Source organism: Peromyscus eremicus, chromosome 16_21 (genome assembly GCF_949786415.1).
Source record: "Peromyscus eremicus chromosome 16_21, PerEre_H2_v1, whole genome shotgun sequence".
NCBI lineage: Eukaryota > Metazoa > Chordata > Mammalia > Rodentia > Cricetidae > Peromyscus > Peromyscus eremicus.
In genome coordinates this window covers 39,706,539-39,725,000 of record NC_081432.1, presented here as the reverse complement: position 1 = coordinate 39,725,000, position 18,462 = coordinate 39,706,539, and the positions used below count along the sequence as shown (strand labels likewise).

General features: G+C 42.7%; 1 long non-coding RNA gene across 1 annotated transcript; it reads left to right on the top strand.

The window, feature by feature from the left end:
• Positions 1 to 9,614: 9,614 nt before the first annotated feature.
• Positions 9,615 to 17,870, top strand: LOC131893795 (uncharacterized). The gene is made up of 3 exons (XR_009374747.1): positions 9,615 to 9,732; positions 15,952 to 16,416; positions 16,909 to 17,870. It is a non-coding gene; the product is annotated as an uncharacterized LOC131893795 (long non-coding RNA).
• Positions 17,871 to 18,462: the final 592 nt, after the last annotated feature.

Below are 18,462 nucleotides of genomic sequence, written 5' to 3'. Positions count from 1 at the left end.
GAAAGTCACTATTGAGTCCTATTGAGATAAACACTGCAAATAGCACTCATGTCTGTTCCCAGCAATTGCAGTACATTAGACAGAAGAGAAGCTACTGTTCTTGACAGTTTCCTAAGCAGAATTGAACAAGATATGGCCCGTGTGTATAGGAAGTACAGTTCTTTTGTTCTGAGAAACTCAGTGTTCTGTCTCTATTTGAAACCCAGTAGAGTAGAAGTGTGCTCCTTTCTCAAAAGCAGAGTTTGTTTCTCATAAGGTGAGCTAGTGTTGAATTCCCCTTCATAAACAGAGTTGAATCCCATGCAGTTTCTGTCTTACGTGCAGCAGTTGCTTTCTGGTAAGGAAAGTCACTATTGAGCTCCATTGCCAAACACAGTTCAAATAGCACTCGCGTCTGTTCCAAGCGAGTGCAGTGTATTGGAAGGAAGAGGCGCTACTGTTCTAGTCAGTTTCCTAATCAGAGTTTAACTAGATATGGCCTGTGTGTGTAGCAAGTACAGTTCGTTTTTTCTGAGCAAGCTCACTGTTCTGGATCTACAGCTAACACAGTAGAGTAGAAGAGTGCTCCTTTCTCAAAAACAGAGAGTGTTTCCCCTTCATAAATGGAGTTGTATCACATTCATATTCTGGTCCTCAGGCAGTAGTTCTTTTCTGGTAAGGAAAGTCACTATTGTGCTCCCAATGCCATACACAGGGCAAATAGCACTCGTGTCAGTTCCCACCAAGTGCAGTGTATTGGACGGAATAAAAGCTACTGTTCTTGTTGAACTAGATTTGGCCCATGTGTGTAGGAGGCACAGTTCTTCTGTTCTGAGCAAGCTCACTGTTCTGGCTCTATAGGAATCACAGTAGACAAGAAGAGTGCTCTTTTCTCAAAAGCAGAGTATGTTTCTTGTAAGGAGAGGTAGTGTTGAATTCGCCTTCATAAACGGAGTTGTACCACATGCAGGTTCTGGTCCTATGAGCAGCAGTTCTTTTCCGGTAAGGAAAGTCACTATTGTGTTCCCATTTACATACACAGTTCAAATAGCACTCGCATCTGTTCCCAGCCAGTGCAGTGTATTGGACAGAAGAGAAGCTACTGTTCTTGTCAGTTTCCTAAGCAGAGGTGTACTTATTATGGCCCATGTGTACGAAGCCCAGTTCTTAGTAAGCTCATGTTCTGTCTCAATTTGGACACAGTAGAGTAGAAGAGTGCTCTTTTCTTAAGAGCAGAGTATATTTCTTGTTAGCCAACCCAGTGTTGAATTCCTCTTCATAAAACTAATGGAATCTCATGCAACCTCCTATCCTACTAGCAACAGTTCTTTTTGGGGTAGGAAAGTTACTATTGTGCTCCCTTTGAGACACAGTAGAAATGTCACTAGTGTCTGTTCCCAGAAAGTACAGTGCATTGAATGGAAGAGAAACTACTGCTGTCCTCAGTTTCCTAAGCAGAGTTGAACTAGATATGGCCCGTGTGTTTAGGAAGCACAGTTCTTTTGTTCTGAGCAAGCTCACTGTTTTGGCTGTATAGGAAACACAGTAGAGTAGAACAATGCTCCTTTCTCAAAAGCAGAGTGTGTTCCTCATTAGGCAACCTAGTATTGAATTCCCCTTCATAAACAGGGTTGAATCACATGCAGTCTCTTATATTATGAGCACCAGTTCTTCTCGCGTGAAGAAAGTCACTATCGGGCTTCCATTGAGATACACATAAGAAATGGCACTCGTGTCCTTTGCCAGCAAGTACAGCACATTGGATGGAGAGAAGCTACAGTTGTGCTACATTTCCTAAGAAGAGTTGAATTAATATGGCCATGTGTTTAGGATGCACTGTTCTTTTCTACTGAGGAAGTTCATTGCTCTGGAAACATCAGAAACACATTGGAGTAGAAGAGTACTGTTTTCTCAAATGCAGAGTATGTTTCTTGTTAGGCAATGCAGTGTTGAATTCCCCTTCATAAACGGAGTGGAATCACATGCAATCTCTTTTCCTACGAGCAACAGTTCTTTTCGGGTAAGGAAAGTCACTATTGGATTCCCTTTCAAATACCCAGAAGAAACGGCACTCGCATCTATTCCCAGCAAGTACGGTGCAATGGATGGAAGAGAAGCTACTGTTGTGCTCAGTTTCTTATGCAGAGCAGAACTAGATATGGCTCTTGTGTGTTTGAAGCCCAGTTCTTTTGTTCTGAGTAAGCTCACTGTTCTGGCTCTAGAGAAACAAAGTAGAATAGAAGAGTGCTCTTTTCTCAAAAGCAGAGTGTGTTTCTCGTTAGGCAACCCAGTGTTGAATTCCCCTTCAAAAAAGGAGTTGAATCAAATGCAGTCATGTAGCCTATGAGCAACAGTTCCTTTCGGGTAAGGAAAGTCACTATTGGGCCCCATTGAGTTACCTAGCGAAAATGGCACTCGCACCTGTTCCCAGCAACTACATTGCTCTGGACGGAAGAGAAGCTACTGTTGTGCTCAGTTTCCATAGCAGAGTTGAACTAGATATGGCCCATGTGTGTAGGAAGCACAGTTCTATTGTTCTTAGTAAGCTCACTATTTTGGCTCTATAGGAAACACAATAGAGTAGAAGAGTGCTCTTTTCTCAAAAGCAGAGTGGGTTTCTTGTTAGGCAACCCAGTGTTGAATTCAGCTTCATGAACAGAGTTGAATTACATGCAGTCTCTTATCCTAAGAGCAACACTTCTTTATGAGTAAGGAGAGTCACTATTGTGCTCCCTTTGAGATACACAGTGAAAGTGGCACTCCTGTTGTTCACAGCAAATACAGTGCATATAATGGAAGAGAAGCTACTGTTGTGCTCAGTTTCCTAAGCAGAGTTGAACTAGACATTGCCCGTGTGTTGGAAGCACAGTTCTTTTGTTCTGAGAAATCTCAGTGTTCTGGCTCTATAGGAAACACAGTTAAGTAGAAGAGTGCTCTTTTCTCAAAAGCCACTAGAGTTTCTTGTAAGAGAACTCTATGTTATCTTCCCTTTAACAAACGGAGTTGAATCACATGCTGTCTCTTTTCCTACCATCAACAGTTTTTTTCGGGTACGGAAATTCACTATTGGGCTCCCATTGAGATTCACAGTACAAATAGTACCAGCATCTGTTCCCAGCATGCACAGTGCATTGGAAGTTAGAGAAGCTACAGTTCCTCTGAGTTTCTTAAGCAAAGTTGAACAAGATATGCTCCTTTGTATAGGAAGCACAGTTCTTTTGTTCTGAGTAAGCTCACTTTCTGCCTCTATAGGGAACACAGTAGAGTAGAAGAGTGCTCTTTACTAAAGAGCAGAGTGTGTTTCTCATTAGGCAACCCAGTGTTGAATTCCCCTTCATAAACAGAGTTGAATCACATGCAGTCTCCTATCATATGAGCAACACTACTTTTCGGGTAAGGAAAGTCACTATTGTGCTCCCATGGAGATACACAGTGGAAATGGTACTCGAGTCTGTTCCAAGCAAGTACAGTGAACTGGATGGAAGAGAAGCTTTTTTCTGCTGTTTCCTGAGAAGAGTTGAACTAGATATGGCCTGTGTGTGTAGGAAGCACAGTACTATTGTTCTGAGTAAGCTTTCTGTTCTGACTGAATAGGAAACACAGAAGAGTATAAGATTGCTCTTTTCTGAAAAGCAGAGTTTGTTTTTCATTAAGCAACTCAGTGGTGAATTCCCCTTCTTAAAGGGAGTTGAAACACATGCAGTCTCTTATCCTAAGAGCAACAGTTCTTTTCGTGTAAGGAAAGTCACTATTGGGCTCCCATTGAGATACTCAGAAAATGGCACTCGCGTCTGCTAATCGCAAATACAGTGCATTGGATAGAAGAGAAGCTAGTGCTGTCCTCAGTTTCCTAATCAGAGTTGAACTAGATATGGTCTGTATGTTTAGCACCCACAGTTCATTTGTTCTGAGCAAGCTCACTGTTCTGGCTCTATAGGAAACACAGTAGAGTAGAAGAGTCCTCTTTTCTCAAAAAGCAGAGTGTGTTTCTCCTTAGAAAACCCAGTTTTGAATTACCCTTCATAAACGGAGTTGAATCACATGGAATCTCTTATCCTACCAGCAACAGTCCCTTTCGCGTAAGTAAAGTCACTATTAGAATCCCATTGAGATACAGAGTTGAAATGGCACTTGCGTCTGTTTCCAGAAGGCAGAGTGCATTGGATGGAATAGATGCTACTGTTGTGCTCAGTATCCTAAGCAGAGTTGAACTAGATATGTCCCATGTGTTTATGAAGCAAAGTTCTTCTGTTCTGGGAAAACTCACTGTTCTGCCTCAATAGGAAACACAGTAGAGTAGAAGAGTGCTCTTTTCTCACAAGCAAAATGTGTTTCTTGTTAGACGACCCAATGTTGAATTCCCCTTCAAAAAAAAAAGTTGAAACACATGCAGTCTCTTATCCTATGAGCAACAGTTCTCTTTGGGTAAGGAAAATCACTATTGGGCTCTTTTTGAGATACACAGGGGAAATGGCACTCGTGTCTGTTCCTAGGAAGTACAGTGCATTAAACAGAAGAGAAGCTACTATTGTGCTCAGTTTCATAAGCAGAGTTGAACTATGTATGGACCGTGTGTGTAGGAAGCACAGTTCTATTGTTCTGAGTAGTCTCACTGTTCTGGCTGTAGAGGAAAAACACTGGAGTAGAAGAGTATTCTTTTGTCAAAAGCAGAATGTTTTTCTCATTAGGCAACCCAGTGTTGAATTTTCCTTCAAAAAAGGAGTTGAATCACATGCAGTCTTTTATCCTATGAGCAACAGTTGTTTTCAGGTAAGGAAGTCACTTTTGGGCTCCCATTGCCATACACAGTGGAAATGGCACTTGTGTCTGTTTCCAGCTAGTACAGTGCATTGGATGGAGGAGAAGCTACTATTGTGCTCAGTATCCTAAGTAGAGTTGAACTAGATATGGCCTGTGTGTGTAAGAAGGACAGTTCTTTTGTTCTAAGTAAGCTCAGTGTTCTGGCTGTTTAGGAAACACAGTAGAGTAGAAGAGTCCTCTTTCCTCAAAAGTAGAATGTGTTTCTCCTTAAGCACCTGGTGTTGAATTCCCCTTCATAAACCGAGTTGTGCTGTGGGATGTTCTGTATGTCAAATGTGTTGCTGATTGGTCAATAAATAAAACACTGATGGGCCACTGGCTATGCAGGAGGAAGTATAGGCGGGACAAAGAGGAGAATAAAGCTGGGAAGTAGAAGGCTGAGTCAGAGACACTGCCAGCCGCCACAATGACAAACAGCATGTGAAGATGCCGGTAAGTCACTAGCCACGTGGCAAGGTATAGATTTATAGAGATGGGTTAATTTGAGCTGTAGGAACAGTTAGCAAGAAGCCTGCCACGGCCATACAGTTTGTAACCAATATAAGTATCTGTGTTTACTTGGTTGGGTCTGAGTGGCTGTGGGACTAGCAGGTGAGAGAGATTTGTCCTGACTGTGGGTCAGGCAGGAAAACTCTAGCTACAGAGTTGTATCACATGCAGTCTCTTATCATAGGAGCCACAGTTCTTTTTGGTTAAGGAAAGTCACTATTGGGCTCCAATTGACATACACAGTGGAAAAGGCACTCGCATCTGTTCCCAGCAAGTACATTGCATTGGATGGAAGAAAAGCTAGTGTTGTGCTCAGTTTCCTAAGCAGAGTTGAACTAGATATGGCCCGTGTGTGTGTAGTAAGCACAGTTCTTTTGTTCTGAGTAAGTTCACTGTTCTGTCTGTTGAGGAAACACAGTGGAGTAGAAGATTGCTCCTTTCTCAAAATCAGAGTGTGTTTCTCATAAGGCAATCTAGGGTTCAATTCCCCTTTATAAACAGAGTTGAATCACATGCAGTCTCTGGTCCTATGATCAAATTTTTTTTGAATAAGGAAAGACACCATTGGGCTCCCATTGGGATGGATAGACAGTGGAAATGGCACTTGCGTCTGTTCAGAGCACGTAAAGTGCATTGGATGGAAGAGAGTTATTTGTGCTCAGTTTCTAAGCAGATTTGAACTACATATGACCTGTGTATGTAGGAAGCACAGTTCATTTGTTCTGATTAAGCTCACTGTTCTGACGCTATAGGAAACACAGTAGAGTAGAAGAGTGCTCTTTTCTCAAAAGCAGAGTGTGTTTCTCATTATTCAACCCAGTGTTGAATTCCCCTTCAAAAAAGAGTTGAATCACATGCAATATCTTATCCTATGAGCAACAGTTCTTTTCGGGTAAGGAAAGTCACTATTGGGCTCCCTTTGAGATACACAGTATAATTGGCACTCGCATCTGTTCCCAGCAAGTACAGCATATTGTATGGAATAGAAACTACAGTTTTGCTAAGTTTCCTAAGCAGAGTTGAACTTGATATGGCCCATGTTTACGAAGCCCAGTTCTTTTGTTCTTAGTAAGCTCATGTTCTGCCTCAATGGGACACAGTAGAATAGAACAGTGCTCTTTTCTTAAGAGCAGAGTGTGTTTCTCGTTAGCCAACCCAGTGTTGAATTCCTCTTCATAAAACTAATGGAATCTTATGCAGTCTCCTATCCTACTAGCAACAGTTCTTTTTGGGTTAGGAAAGTCACTATTGCGCTCCCTTTGAGACACAGTAGAAATGTCACTAGTGTCTGTTCCCAGAAAGTACAGTGCATTGGATGGAAGAGAAACTACTGCTGTCCTCAGTTTCCTAAGCAGAGTTGAACTAGATATGGCCCGTGTGTTTAGGAAGCACAGTTCTTTTGTTCTGAGCAAGCTCACTGTTTTGGCTGTATAGGAAACACAGTAGAGTAGAACAATGCTCCTTTCTCAAAAGCAGAGTGTGTTCCTCATTAGGCAACCTAGTATTGAATTCCCCTTCATAAACAGGGTTGAATCACATGCAGTCTCTTATATTATGAGCACCAGTTCTTCTCGCGTGAAGAAAGTCACTATCGGGCTTCCATTGAGATACACATAAGAAATGGCACTCGTGTCCTTTGCCAGCAAGTACAGCACATTGGATGGAGAGAAGCTACAGTTGTGCTACATTTCCTAAGAAGAGTTGAATTAATATGGCCATGTGTTTAGGATGCACCGTTCTTTTCTACTGAGGAAGTTCATTGCTCTGGAAACATCAGAAACACATTGGAGTAGAAGAGTACTGTTTTCTCAAATGCAGAGTATGTTTCTTGTTAGGCAATGCAGTGTTGAATTCCCCTTCATAAACGGAGTGGAATCACATGCAATCTCTTTTCCTACGAGCAACAGTTCTTTTCGGGTAAGGAAAGTCACTATTGGATTCCCTTTCAAATACCCAGAAGAAACGGCACTCGCATCTATTCCCAGCAAGTACGGTGCAATGGATGGAAGAGAAGCTACTGTTGTGCTCAGTTTCTTATGCAGAGCAGAACTAGATATGGCTCTTGTGTGTTTGAAGCCCAGTTCTTTTGTTCTGAGTAAGCTCACTGTTCTGGCTCTAGAGAAACAAAGTAGAATAGAAGAGTGCTCTTTTCTCAAAAGCAGAGTGTGTTTCTCGTTAGGCAACCCAGTGTTGAATTCCCCTTCAAAAAAGGAGTTGAATCAAATGCAGTCATGTAACCTATGGGCAACAGTTCCTTTTGGGTAAGGAAAGTCACTATTGGGCCCCATTGAGATACACAGCGGAAATGGCACTCGCACCTGTTCCCAGCAACTATATTGCATTGGACAGAAGAGAAGCTACTGTTGTGCTCAGTTTCCATAGCAGAGTTGAACTAGATATGGCCCATGTGTGTAGGAAGCACAGTTCTATTGTTCTTAGTAAGCTCACTATTTTGGCTCTATAGGAAACACAATAGAGTAGAAGAGTGCTCTTTTCTCAAAAGCAGAGTGGGTTTCTTGTTAGGCAACCCAGTGTTGAATTCAGTTTCATGAATGGAGTTGAATCACATGCAATCTCTTATCCTAAGAGCAACAGTTCTTTTCATGTAAGGAAAGTCACTATTGGGCTCCCATTGAGATACTCAGAAAAAATGGCACTCGTGTCTGTTAATCGCAAGTACAGTGCATTGGATAGAATAGAAGCTAGTGCTGTCCTCAGTTTCCTAATCAGAGTTGAACTAGATATGGTCTGTATGTTTAGCACCCACAGTTCATTTGTTCTGAGCAAGCTCACTGTTCTGCCTTAAGTAGAAGAGTGCTCTTTTCTCAAAAGCAAAGTGTGTTTCTTGTTAGGCGACCAGATGTTGAATTCCCCTTCAAAAAAGGAGTTGAATCACATGCAGTCTCTTATCCCATGTGCAACAGTTCTCTTCGGGTAAGGAAAATCACTATTGGGTTCTTTTTGAGATACACAGGCGAAATGGCACTCGTGCCTGTTCCTGGGAAGTACAGTGCATTAAATAGAAGAGAAGCTACTGTTGTGCTCAGTTTCATAAGCAGAGTTGAACTATGTATGGACCATGTGTGTAGGAAGCACAGTTCTATTGTTCTGAGTAGTCTCACTGTTCTGGCTGTAGAGGAAAAAACACTAGAGTAGAAGAGTATTCTTTTGTCAAAAGCAGAATATTTTTCTCATTAGGCAACCCAGTGTTGAATTTCACTTCAAAAAAGGAGTTGAATCACATGCAGTCTCTTATCCTATGAGCAACAGTTGTTTTCGGGTAAGGAAGTCACTTTTGGGCTCCCATTGTCATACACAGTGGAAATGGCACTCATGCCTGTTCCCAGCAAGTACAGTGCAATGGATGGAAGAGAAGCTACTATTGTGCTCAGTTTCTTATGCAGAGCAGAACTAGATATGGCTCTTGTGTGTTTGAAGCCCAGTTCTTTTGTTCTGAGTAAGCTCACTGTTCTGGCTCTAGAGGAAACACAGTAGAATAGAAGAATGCTCTTTTCTCAAAAGCAGAGTGTGTTTCTCATTAGGCAACCCAGTGTTGAATTCCCCTTCAAAAGAGGAGTTGAATCAAATGCAGTCATTTAACATATGAGCAACAGTTCCTTTCAGGTAAGGAAAGTCACTATTGGGCCCCATTGAGATACACAGCAGAAATGGCACTCGCACCTGTTCCCAGCAACACCATTGCTTTGGACAGAAGAGAAGCTACTGCTGTGTTCATTTTCCAGAGCAGAGTTGAACTAGATATGGCCCATGTGTGTAGGAAGCACAGTTCTTTTTTCTTAGTAAGCTCACTGTTCTGGCTCTATAGGAAACACAATAGAGTAGAAGAGTGCTCTTTTCTCAAAAGCAGAGTGGGTTTCTTAGTAGGCAACCCAGTGTTGAATTCAGCTTCATGAACAGAGTTGAATCAATTGCAGTCTCTTATCCTACGTGCAACACTTTTTTTTTGAGTAAGGAAAGTCACTATTGTGCTCCCTTTGAGATACACAGTGAAAGTGGCACTCCTGTTGTTCACAGCAAATACAGTGCATATAATGGAAGAGAAGCTACTGTTGTGCTCAGTTTCCTAAGCAGAGTTGAATTAGATATGGCCCGTGTGGGTAGGAAGCACAGTTCTTTTGTTCTGAGAAATCTCACTGTTCTGGCTCTATAAGAAACACAGTTAAGTAGAAGAGTGCTCTTTTCTCAAAAGCTGCTAGAGTTTCTTATAAGAGAACTCTATGTTATTTTCCCCTTAATAAACAGAGCTGAATCACATGCTGTCTCTTTTCCTACCATCAACAGTTTTTTTTTTTCAGGTAAGGAAATTCACTATTGGACTCCCATTGAGATTCACAGTACAAATAGTACCGGCATCTGTTCCCAGCATGTACAGTGCATTGGAAGTTAGAGAAGCTACAGTTCTTCGGAGTTTCTTAAGCAAAGGTGAACTAGATATGCTCCTTTGTATAGGAAGCACAGTTCTTTTGTTCTGAGTAAGCTCACTTTCTGCCTCTATAGGGAACACAGTAGAGTAGAAGAGTGCATTTTACTCAAGGGCAGAGTGTGTTTCTAGTTAGGCAACCCACTGTTGAATTCCCCTTCATAAACGGAGTTGAATCACATGCAGTCTCTTATCCTATGAGCAACAATTCTTTTAGAGTAAGGAAAGTCACTATTGAGCTCCCCTTGAGATATACAGTGGAAATGGACTCGTGTCTGTTCCCAGCTGTCTTGTCAGTTTCCTAAGCAGAGTTGAACTAGATATGGCCCGTGTTTGTACGAAGCACAATTCTATTGTTCTGTGAAAACTCAATGTCTGGCTGTTTAAGAAACACAGTCGAGTGGAAGAGTGCTCCTTTCTCAAAAGCAGAATGTGTTTCTTGTGAGGTAACTCAGTGCTAATTTCCCATTCATAAATGGAGTTGAATCACATGCTGTCTCTTGTCTGAGAATCAACAATTCTTTTCGAATAACGAAAGCCACTATTGGGCTCCCACTGAGATACACAGTGAAAACAGCCCTGCCTCTGTTTCCTGGAGGTACAGTGTATTGGATGTAGGAGAAGGTGTGGTTTTTCTCATTTTCCTAATCAGAGTGTAACTAGATATGTCTCGTGTGTGTTGGAAGCACACTTCTTCTGTTTTGAGCAGCTCACTATTCTGGCTCTATAGGAAACACAGTAGAGTAGAAGAGTGCTCTTTACTTGAGAGCAGAGTGTGTTTCTTGTTAGGCAACCCAGTGTTGAATTTCCCTTCAAAAAAGGAGTTGAATCAAATGCAGTTATTTAACCTCTGAGCAACAGTTGCTTTCGGATAAGGAAAGTCACTATTGGGCCCCATTGAGATACACAGTGGAAATGGAACTTGCATCTGTTCCCAGCAACTATAGTGCATTGGTGTAAGAAAAACTATGGTTCTTCTCAGTTTACTAAGCTGAGTTGAACTAGATATGGCCCTTGAGTGTAGAAAGCAAAGTTGTTTTGTTCTGAGCAAGCTAAATGTTCCGGGTTTGTAGTTAACACAGTAGTGTAGAAGAGTCCTCCTTTCTCAAAAGCTGCATGTGTTTCTTGTAAGGGAACTCTATGTTAGCTTCCCCTTCATAAACAGATTTGAATCCCATGCTGTCTCTTGTCCTAAGAATAAGAGTTCTTTTCCTGTTAGGAAAGTCACTATTGGGTTCCCATTGACATACATAGTTAATCACGCCCGTGTCTGATCACAACAACTACAGTTCATTGGATGTAATGTAATCTATGGGTCTTCTCATTTTTGTAAGCAGAGTTGAACTAGGTATAACTCGTGTGTATCGAAAGCACAGTTCTTTTGTTCTGAGCAAGCTTACTGTTCTGGCTCTGTAGTCAATGCAGTAGAGTAGAAGAGTGATCCTTTCATAAGCACAGATTGTGTTTCTTGTAAGGCAACTGAGTGTTAATTTCCCCCTCATAAATGAAGTTGATTCACATGCTGTCTCTTGTCGTACCAGCAACAGTTCTTTTCAGGTTAGGGAAGTCACTATTGGGCTCCCATTGAGACACAGTGCAATAGCACCCTCGTCTGTTCCAAGCAGGTACATTTCATTGTATGTAACAGAAGCTACCATTCTTCTCAGTTTGCTAAGCAGAGTTAAACTAGATATGGTGTGTGTTTTTAGGAAGCACAGTACTTTTTTTCTGAGAAGCTCACTGTTTTGGCTCTATAGGAAACATAGTTGAGTGGAAGAGTGTCCTCTTCTCCAAAGCTGAGTGTGTTCCTTTGTAAGAGAACTCAATGTTAACTTCCCCTCCTTAAACAGATTTGAATCCCATGCTGTCTCTTGTCCTAAGAACAACAGTTCTTTTGTGTAAGGAAAGTCACTGTTGGGTTCTCATTGACATACACAGAGCAAATACCACCTGAGTCTGTTCACAACAACTACAGTGCATTGGATGTAACTTAATCTATGGTTTTTCTCATTTTCCTAAGCAGAGTTGAACTAGATATGGCCCATGTGTATAGGAAGCACAATTCTTTTGTTCTTAGCAAGCTCCCAGTTCTCGCTCTTTAGGAAATGCAGTGGACTAGAAGAGTGATCCTTTCTCAAGAGCAGAGTGTGTTTCTTGTAAGGCAACTGAGTGTTAATTTCCCCTTCATAAACGGAGTTGAATCACATGCTGTTTCCTGTCCTACCAGCAACAGTTCTTTTCGGGTAAAAAAAGTCACTATTGTGCTCCCATTGCCATACACAGTGCAAATAACAGCTGCGTCTGTTCCCAGCATATATAGTACATTGGATGTAAGAGAAGCTACTGTTCTTCTCAGTTTCCTAAACAGAGTTCAACTAGATATGGCCCGTATTTTTAGGAAGCTCAGTTGTGGTATTGTTTTCCGCAAATATTGTATTTGCTAATAAACTTATCTGGGGTCAGACACAGTGCAGCCACAATATTAAACATTAAGTATAGGCAGTGGTAGCACCTGCCTGTAATTCAAGCATTCCAGAGGCAGAAAGCCATGTGTTCCATGATACAGACAGGCATGGTGACTCATCACGCCTTTAATCCCAGAAAGCAAGCCTTTAATCCCAGGGAGTGGTGGTAGTAAGCAGAAAGGTGTATAAGGCCTGAGGACCAGAAACTAGAAGCATTTGGCTGGTCAATCATTTGACTTGTTAAGCATTCAGGCTTTTGAGTAGCAATTCAGCTGAGACCCATTCTGGATGAGGACTCAGAGGCCTCCAGTCTGAGGAAACAAGATCAGCTGAGAAGTTGGCCAGGTGAGGGTAGCTGTGGTTTGTTCTGTCTCTCTGATCTTCCAGTGTTCACCCCAATAACTGGCCTCAGATTTGTTTTTATTAATAACACCTCCTATGATTCCTGCAACACCAATTAATTTTGTTCTGAGCAAGCTTACTGTTCTGGCTCTATAGGAAACACAGAAGAGTAGAAGTGTGCTCATTCCTCAAAAGCGGAGGGTGTCTTTTTTAAGGCAACTCGGTGTTAATTTCCTCTTCATAAACAGAGTTGAATCACATGCTGTCTCCTGTCCTATGAGCAACGGTTCTTTTTGGGTAAAGAAAGTCACTTTTGGGCTCCCATTAAGATTCACAGTACAAACAGCACCATGTCTGTTCATTGCAAGTACAGAGCATTGGATATAAGAGAAGCTATGGTTCTTCTCAGTTTCCTAAGCAGAGTTAAACTAGATATGGCCAGTGTTTTTAGGAAGCATAGAACTTTTGTTCTAAGCAAGCTCACTATTATGGCTCGATAGGAAACACAGTAAAATGGAAGTGTGCTCCTTTCTCAAAAGCAGAGTGTGTTTCTTGTGTGGTAACTCAGAGTAAATTTCCCCTTCATTAACGGAGTTGAATCACATGCTGTCTCTTGTCCTATGAGCAAAAGTTCTCTTTAAATTAGGAAAGCCACTATTGGGCTCCCATTGAGATACACAGTGCAAACAGAACCCGCGTTTGTTCCCAGAAAGTACAATGCATTGGATGTAAGAGAAGGTACGATTCTTGTCAGTTTCCTAAGCAGACTGTAACTAGATATGGCCAGCGTGTTGGAAGCACAATTCTTCTGTTCTGAGCAAGCTCACTGTTCTAGCTCTATAGAAAAAACAGTAGAGTATAAGAGAGCTCTTTTCTCAAAAGCAGAGTGTGTTTCTTGTAAGGAAGCTCAGTGTTAACTTCCCCTTCATAAACGGATTTGAATCCCCTGCTGTCTCTTGTCCTAAGAATAAGAGTTCTTTTCCTGTTAGGAAAGTCACTATTGGGTTCCCATAAACATACACAGAGCAAATAATACCCACGTCTGGTCCCAACAACTACAGTGCATTGGATGTAAGTTAATCTAAACTAGATATGTCCCGTGTGTATTGGAAGAACAGTTCTTTTGTTCTGAGAAAGCTCACTGTTCTGGCTCTATAGGAAATGCAGTAGAGTAGAAGAGTGATCCTTTCTCAAGCACAGATTGTGTTTCTTGTGAGGTAAATCAGTGTTAATTTCCACTTCATAAATGGAATTGAATCACATGCTGTTTCCTGTCCTACTAGCAGCAGTTCTTTTCGGGTAAGGAAAGTCACTATTGGGCTCCTATTGAAATATACAGTGCAAACAGCACCCATTTCTGTTCATAGCAAGTACAGAGCATTTGATGGAAGAGAAGCTACTGTTGTCCTCATTTCTTAAGCAGAGTTAAACTAGATAGATCCGTGTTCTTAGGAAGCACAGTACTTTTGTTTTGAGCAAGCTTACTATTCTGGCTCTGTAGGAAACACAGTAGAATAAAAGAGTGCTCCTTTCTCAAAAGCAGAGGGTGTTTCTTATAAGGCTACTCGGGGTTAATTATCCCTTCATAAACAGAGTGGAATCACATGCTGTCTCTTGTCCTATGAGCAAACGTTCTTTTCTGGTAAGGAAAGTCACTATAGGGCTTCCTTTGAGATACACAGGGCAAATGGCCCTCTCATCTGTTCCCAGCAATTACAGTGCATTGGATGTAAGAGAAGCTACTGTTCTGCTCAGGTTCCTAAGCAGAGTTGAACTAGATGTGGCCATTGTGTAGGAAGCACAGTTCTTTTGTTCTGAACAACCTCATTGTTCTGGCTATAGAGTGTGGGAGCCCATTCTCGGGTTCCTCGTGGCTTTACCCAGCAGGTCCTCATAGAGGATGATTAGACCACGGGCCTAACTGCAGGTGTCTGGGATGGTCTGCACTTGGCTATGCTGGGGGAGGAGGTCTTTTGCTCCACCCCTTGGCGTCTCTATAAAACCCTGGGGCAGAGACAGTCAGGGCCCATTGGAATAGGTTCCACGCCTTCTCGAGGCTATCCTTTATTTTCTATCTGTTTCTCTCCGCGATATTCTCCGCAATAAATCCTTCTATCTAATATTTCCTGCTGCTCACACTCTAGAAAACTCTGGGGAACTGTGGGGGTGGTTGGGTAAACGCCCCACAACATATCTAGAGTGAGAAGTAATCTGCCTGACCCACAGGCTACAGAGCTCTTTTGTGTCAAAAGTGATTTCCCATATGCAAAGAAGAGAAGCTCCACCCTGGCAACACACTCTAGATGGGTCCAGCCTTCAGTCCGCTTTCAGCACCAACTAACTCACAGAGCGAAAACAGAGAAAGAAAACCTCCCAGCTCTGTAGACCTGGCATGTTTTAATATCAGAGACTTGGAGAAATCTTCTTAATCGGAAAAGTCTTGTTTCTTTTAGCCATATGCTTAGTCTTGCTATTTAAAATATTTACTTTAATTGCATGTATATGTGCCTGAATGCAGATATGTGTACCACGTGCTGGAGTGTATGCGCGTCTGTACCATATGCATGCAGGTATCACTGGAGGTCAGAGGGCACCCTTCATCTGGAATTAACAGATGGCTGTAAACTGCTTGATGTGGGTGCTGGAACCTGATCCTGGATCCTCTGCAAAAGCACCTAACACTGAGCTCCCTCTAGCCCCTAGCATTACTTTTCTATACTTTACTTTCTAATTTTTTTTTTGCATGGATTAAATGCATTCTTTATTAATTCCAAGTCACCAATAATACATCAGTGTCACATGAAGGAGAAAAATAAAGCACTTCCCCTTGGAGTCATTTAACCAAGATGGAGTTCTAGCCAAGGCTTCACCCAGAACATCCCTTTACACCTTCCCCTTGTAGCAACACAATGGTCCGGCAGGGTTGCTGCTGAGCAGGCTGACCTGAGTGGGAGGTGGACACTGACTCCCCAAAGCTGTCCTCTGCCTTCCACACTTGCTGTGTAAGGTCCCCTTCCCGTCTGCACAAAATAATTAACCAACATAATCAGTTTCAAAAACCCTTGCAAACAAAGTCCAACAACACGTTAGCAAGACAATACACCATGATGAAGTTGTTTTCCACCTAGGCAAGCAGTGATGTTAGATCACAGAGAAGTCAATAATCACAATTCAGCTTAAAACAGAACTAGGAACAAAAATCAAATGACTGTCTCAAGAGACACAGAAAAAGTCCCCGACAAAGTTCAACATCCCTCAGACTAAGCTAGAAACAGAAGGCTCATACCTCAACATGATAAAAACCATCTCTGACAAACGTATAGCTGACATTATCCTAGATGAGAAAAACCGGGAAAGCATTTCCTCTAATAAAAAGAATGAGGCGAGCGTACTCTCTCCATTCTCACTACATAGAATGCACGAATCCTTGGCCAGAGCAACCAAGACACGAGAAATTTAAAAATGGATACAAGTGGGAAAGAGGAAATTGAAGAATTCCTCCTTAAAGAAAGCCCGATTCTATACTTAAAAGGCTCAGAAGACTCCACCGGAAATGAAGGGCAGAAAAAAAAGACAGTCATTACAAGGAGTCAAACACAGCTTTAGCTGCACAGCTTCCTGGTGGGGAAAGAGAAGCTCTGCTTCCAAAGGTAAGCCAGTTGGAACTGGATGATGCTGTGCTCTGGGCAAGCCACAGCCCTCCCAAATCTAACTGATCTCAAGCCAGTTGCAGGTTTTGGTGAGCTAATGAGTGGGACTGCAGTGGAGAAGAATTCCATCATCTCACACTACGCTACTCAGTGGCCATATGTCACCGTGAGAGAAAACCTATGTTTGAAAACTGAGCCATCCTGTGACTAGCTTCTCAGCCATGCCCATGTGAGTGGTCCTGGTTAAATCCAGCAGGCCGTGAAGCAAAAACAAAAAGACATGGAAGTGGAACTGGGACTTGGTCTGAGGGGGGAAAGTTGGCGGGGCTAGGAGGGTGAGAGGGGGCAGAGTGTGACCAGAATGCATTACATACATATATGAGATTATAAAAGAATAAACTAATTTTAAAAGATGAGCTACTCTGGGGGACTAAGAATAAGGAACAATTTTATATGTCAGGGAGCCTCAGTGTGGTCTGCCACAGCCTGTGGACGATTGGAGGCCTAGGGACGGAGTTGTAGGGGTGGCGGGAGTGTCCGGACTCTGACAAACCAGAGCCCATTCAGCAGGAGGCTCATCTCAGACAGAGAAAGACAGCCTGTCCTATGTAGCCAAGAACAGGTCTCATCGTCTGAGCATAACTCTCAAGTTAGATACCCTTGAGCCTGAGGTCTCTTAGTGGATCAAACTCTAGAGTCATCTACCTGTTGTTTCCTGCAGTGCGTCCCAAGGATTCTTCAAGACTGCTTGGTGTCCAACAGCTGCATCCCTCCAGCAGGGGGACCAATAATCATGAAGTGCTCTAGTTTGCTCTCAATGGCTGTGATAAACGCCACAACCAAAAGCAACTCGGTAAGCAAAGCCTTTATTTCATTTTACAACTGCAAGGTCACAATCCACCACTCATGGAAGTCAGGGCAGAAGCCCAAGGCAGGAACCCGAAGCAGAAACTGATGCAGAGGCTATGCAAGAGTGCTGCCTACTGAATTGCTCCCTATGCCTTGCTCAGCCTGTTTTCTTATGCAACCTTGGATTGCTGGACCAGGATTGGCACCATCCACGACAGGCTGGGCCCTCTCACATCAATAATTAATCAAGACAATGCCCCACAGACATGCCCACAGGTCAATCTAATGGAAGTAAGTCTTCAATTGTTCCCTCTTTTAGGTAACTCTAGCCTAGGAAGTCTTGAAAGTACAATACAGATACTCTGCTTACACCAGTGGTTCTCAACCTGTGGGTCGCGATGGTAGTGCCCGGGGTACCACCAATTCGCCATGTCCAAGAGAGGGCCTGAGGATTAAAAACAGCGACAAGACAGCGGGTCATTTGGGAAATTCGTCTCAGTAGAATGCCGAATGCCCTTTAGTGAAGGAGGGAGGCGGTCTTAAATACAGGCTTACAGCACAGTGGGAGAACCCCGGAGGGCAGAAGTTTGCTACTAATGTTTTACAATCTTGCATCCTAGCTGCTTACACCAAATGCAGGATACACAAACAAGGAACCTCTGTTAAGCTGTTTAGGAGGAAGGAAACCAACCGGCAGGGAATTAGCATAGGGAGGACACCTGATCAAGGTCAGCAAGCAAGGCAACAGCTACCAAGAGGTGGGGGGGCAGGGTCCAACACACGACCTCTTTGGGAGTTGACCAACCTTTTCAAAGGGGGTGCCTAAGACCATCAGAAAACACAGATATTTGCATTTAAGATTCATAACAGGCCGGGCGGTGGTGGCGCAGGCCTTTAATCCCAGCACTCGGGAGGCAGAGGCAGGCGGATCTCTGTGAGTTCGAGGCCAGCCTGGGCTACCAAGTGAGTCCCAGGAAAGGCGCAAAGCTACACAGAGAAACCCTGTCTCGGAAAAACCAAAAAAAAAAAAAAAAAGATTCATAACAGTAGCAAAATTACAGTTATGAAGTAGCAACAAAAATAATGTTTTTTTTTTAATTTATTATTAATGTAACACGAGGAACTGTATTAAAGGGTGGCAGCATGAGGAAGGTTGCGAACCACTGGCCTGCACAGATCTTAGTGTTTGGTTGTTTTCCATTCTCTCAATACATTTAGGAGACACGGGTCCAAGCTAGAACATGAGAACAACTGGGGAACTCTCCAGGAGGGTGAGAGGACCCATGCAGCAAAGCCAAGTGTGAGTACCAGAGGATTTGGGTAAGCAGAGAAGGAAAGCTGCAAAAGAGAATACAGTCCTGGCAGATGCTGGACCTTGCACAGTACAGGCTCAGCAACGGCATAAACCATAGGAAAGATGGACATC